Raw genomic sequence first — 4507 nt, 5'->3', positions numbered from 1 at the left:
ATATTTATGAGGTAAAACATGGGAGATCCCTAGAGAAACAAAGCCCATGCTGATGGGCACTAGACAGAAAAAAAATGGAAAAATGATTGTGATTCCAGCAACACAGTCTTCCTGCATGCTTCTAGCCCCAGCCCCCTCTGTTGTCACAGACAGAAGACCTTCCCTTCCCCCTCTGTATTTGGTCTAGCCCCGCCTCTCCTTCCCAGCCACCAGCTTCTTCTTTATCAGACATTTCCCAGTCACCCCCAAAATGTTTATTGAGCTTGTGGCTTACAAACTGCTTCCACATGCATCTTCTTCACTTTTCTCTTGAGAACAGGCTTTATTTTGTCTTATGTATGAGGAGAGCGAAACAGAACAGGGAAGGGATTTTGCCAAAGACACATTGTGATTAGTAGGGCCAAAATTCAAACCCACAGCTTCTTTCTCTGCATCCCAAGTTTGTTTTCCTGTGCCCTGCCATAGCTCCATGAACACAGCCCCAGTCAACACTGGATTTGAAGGAGGTCCTGTCTCTAGCAATTACAGTAAAGGATTCCATGCAACATTGATTTTGAAAGTGGATCAGTTACTGGAAAAAGGATGTTAAGGTAGAAAATTTCTACAGTGAAAAATTACACCCCAGCCCATTTGTTTTTGGCATAAATTTGTTGAAGCTTTGCTAAAGTGTGAGGAGGTAGCGTTTGGTGTTTAAGACCATCCTTGTTGGGATCCAGGCTTTGGCCCTTGTGGGCTGCATGATCTTGAGAAAAGTATTCAACACTTTAACCTCAATTTTCTTATCTGTTAAAAGGGAATGCTGTTGAGAGCCAGCTCAGAGTTGTTTTGAGTAATGTACATATTTAGTTCAGTGCCTTATACATAGCAAAGACTTGATATGTTTTAGGCATACCTGTTATTATTTGCCTTAATTGCATACTCATTAAGATCCTAAAAGCACACAAAAATAGTTCTCTCTTAAAGTCTCACAAACTCAGGTGAAGGGTGGTCAAACAGTGAAAAATCAAAGGCTGAGAGATTTGCCAAGAAACACAGAATAATTGCTTTCAAGAGCATCCCCGAACACCTGACAGACAAGAGGATTTTGGCAGGAAGTAAAGAATTAAATAAAGCAAGTGGAGAAGGGTGAAGTAAAGGTGAGGTGAGAAGGTATTTACTGTCCCCATATTACAGGTGAGGACATCAAGAATCAAAGTTAGGTAATCAGTCCGAGACCACACACCCAGAAAATGAAGGAGCTGATTTCAAAATGTGTGCTCTTAGCAGAGACACCACACTAAGCTCATTGCTTTCCAGTGCACCTGTCACTACACCTGTAGCATTTTATTGTGCTTATTTGTTTAAAAAGTTCTTCTCTACTAGACTATAACCACCTTAAGATTAGGAATCAAGAATGACTCATCTTTGTACTCTCAGTACAAAATTCAGTCCTAAGCAATTGAGTTCCCAGTGAGCATTTAATGCAACGGTGTTGAATAATTGTGAAGCCATAAATCCCCAGTGTCTAAGAGTGTTCTAATAAATAGGTTCACATATAATAGAGGGTTTTTTTGCCAGCTTTTAATGAAATGTTGTCTCTGAAATGTTGACTATAAACACTGTGCACCTATGTCAGCATTCATATTTACCTGTTTCACTTAGGTATTTGGGGTTTTTTGTTGTCGTTTATTTACTTTGTTTTGTTTGCAAGGAGGGTAGAGAGATGAGCCTCAACCTGACATATCTGAATAAGCATTTATGGGTAGCTAGAGAAACATGCATCACTGAGGTCCACCAAGGATTCTTTCTGAAAGGAAATCTTTTCTCTGATGTCCCTGCATTTAACACAGGTTAAACTTTTGTATTGTTCAACTCCTTTTTGTGGAAGGGAAGGAAGACAGAATCATGGACAATTTATAGGAATTCTTGGGGAGATAGGAATAAATTGGAACTTGTTGAATTGAAAGTTCTGGAATTTTCCATATTCACTGGTACATGCAGGATTATGGAGAAGGTCAATCAAACCGGCAGTGTCTCTGAGTTCATCCTCCTGGGACTGTCCTCCCGGCCTGAGGATCAGAAGCCACTTTTTGCCCTGTTCTTCATCATGTACATGGTCACTCTGGTAGGAAACCTGCTCATCATCCTGGCCATCCGCTCTGACACTCAACTCCAGACACCTATGTATTTTTTCCTCAGCATCTTATCTTTCATTGATGTTTGCTACACAACAACCATCATTCCCAAGATGCTGGTGAATTTCCTGTCAGAGAAGAAGTCCATCTCCTACGCTGAGTGTATGACCCAGATGTATTTCTTCTTGGCTTTTGCCAACACAGAAAGTTATCTCCTGGCTGCCATGGCCATTGACCGCTTTGTGGCCATCTGTGACCCATTCCACTATGTCACCACCATGAGCCACCGCCGCTGCGTCCTGCTGCTGGCCTTCTCCTGCTCCATCTCTGACCTCCATTCCCTGTTACTAGTTCTTCTGATAAACCGTCTCACCTTCTGTGACTCCAATGTTATCCCCCACTTCCTCTGTGACATCAACCCTCTGCTGAAATTGTCCTGCTCCCCCACATTTGTCAATGAAATTGTAATTAACACAGAAGGATTGATAACCCTGGTGACCCCCTTTATGTGTGTTGTCATCTCTTATGTCCGGATCCTCACTGCTGTTCTTAAGATCCCTTCAGCTGCGGGGAAGCGTAAAGCTTTCTCTACCTGTGGCTCCCACCTCACCATGGTGACCCTCTTTTATGGAAGCATTATTTATGTTTATTTCCGACCCCTGTCTAGCTATACTATCAAGGACAGGGTGGCAACAGTCATCTATACAGTTCTGTCCTCCATGCTGAACCCTTTTATCTATAGTCTGAGGAACAAAGACATGAAGCAAGGCCTGAGGAAGCTGATGGGCAGGAGGTCCCAGACAGCACTTTCGTGAGCACACTCAGAAGCAGGTCTTCTTTGAGCCTTCATTTCTGCTGATTCCTGGTCTACATACCAAGCTGCTAGAAGTTAGCATACCTAAACTGAGTGTTCGTGGGAAATTGTATAAGTGACCAGACTAGAATATTATATACCAAGTCTTATATATTCATAATATTTTATATTTATCTTACAGTATAATAATAGTAATAATAATAATAATATATCTTATCATATACCCACCAATCAAAGCCACCTCATTAGGGCCACCTAACTGACCCAGGGTCTTTGCACCCATTTCTCATTCTCTTACTCCCATTCCCTTTTCCTATCCACTCCTTCCAAGTGCAACTAAAAATTTCTCACTAATTTTTCTTGACTAGATTTCTCCTTGTCAATAACTCTGAATTCCCAGGGTGCCTGAGTGGCTCAGTCAGTTAAGCGTCTGACTTGATCTCGGCTCAGGTCATGATCTCACCATTTGTGAGATCGAGCCCTATGTCAGGCTCTGTGCTCACAGTTTGGAGCCTGCTTGGGATTCTCTCTCTCTCTCTCTCTCTCTCTCTTTTTCTGTGTGTGTGTGTTTGTGTGTGTGTGTGTGTCTGTGTATCTCAAAATAAATAAATAAACATTTAACAAAAAAACCTGAGCTCCCAGTATCCTTATGTAATTTAAGAAACATCTTCAATTGGATATGGTACATACATACGATGGAATATTACTCAGCCATAAAAAAGAATGAACTCTTGCCATTTGCAATGATGTGGATGCAGCTAGATAGTATAATGCTAAGTGAAAGAAGTCAGTCAGAGAAAGATACCATATGATTTCACTCATAGGTGGAATTTAAGAAACACAACAAACAAGCAAAAAGAAAAATAGAAAAAGAGAGAAAGACAAACCAAGAAACAGACTTTGAACTATAGAGAACAAACTGATGGTTACAAGAGGGGGGTTGGTGGGGAATGGGTTAAATAGGTGATGGGGACTAAGGAGTGCTCTTGTGATGAATCACTATGGAAGTGCTGAATCACTATGTTGTACACCTGAAACAAATATTACACTGTATGTTAACTGGAATTTAAATAAAAACTTAAAAAAAGAAACGTCTTCAATTAGTTATTCAATTTTCAGCAATTTCAACGTCCCTGAAATTACTTAAGGTGATATTGTGCGCGCGCGCACACACACACACACACACACACACACAGGTGCGTGTGCATTTTGTTTTCCCTGTAAGATTAGGAACTCCCCAACAGCAGAGACAGTTTTTGCATGCAAGACAGAGAATAGATAATGTCTCCTCGTTTTTTGGAATCTCTCTTGGCAGTGTCTTGGGTCCTGAACACAGTATAGAATCAAGAGTTGGCCCTCAGGACCTGGTTGACTTAACAACTTAGGTCCAATGTTCCAGGTGACCAGCCACGTGCAATGGAACTGACGTTTACTTTTTTGTGTCTTCCCTGGCTTCCTTCCCTTTGTTCCTCTGACAGCTTTTGGTCCATGGCCTCTTCTGAGCATCTTTTTGGTGTCATTCACCCTGGAAGTATCTATATTTCTGACATCATTACTGTCTATTGATCTATTTTCTAAG

The 4507-nt window shown here is 41.3% G+C and overlaps 1 pseudogene; it reads left to right on the top strand.

Moving 5' to 3' along the window:
• The first annotated feature begins 1627 nt into the window (after positions 1-1627).
• Positions 1628-3413, top strand: LOC109270197 (olfactory receptor 1L8-like; annotated as a pseudogene).
• Positions 3414-4507: the final 1094 nt, after the last annotated feature.

The sequence above is a fragment of the Panthera pardus genome, unplaced genomic scaffold (assembly GCF_024362965.1).
Source record: "Panthera pardus isolate Hobbes unplaced genomic scaffold, ASM2436296v1 HiC_scaffold_20, whole genome shotgun sequence".
NCBI lineage: Eukaryota > Metazoa > Chordata > Mammalia > Carnivora > Felidae > Panthera > Panthera pardus.
This window is presented reverse-complemented; position numbering and strand designations above follow the sequence as displayed.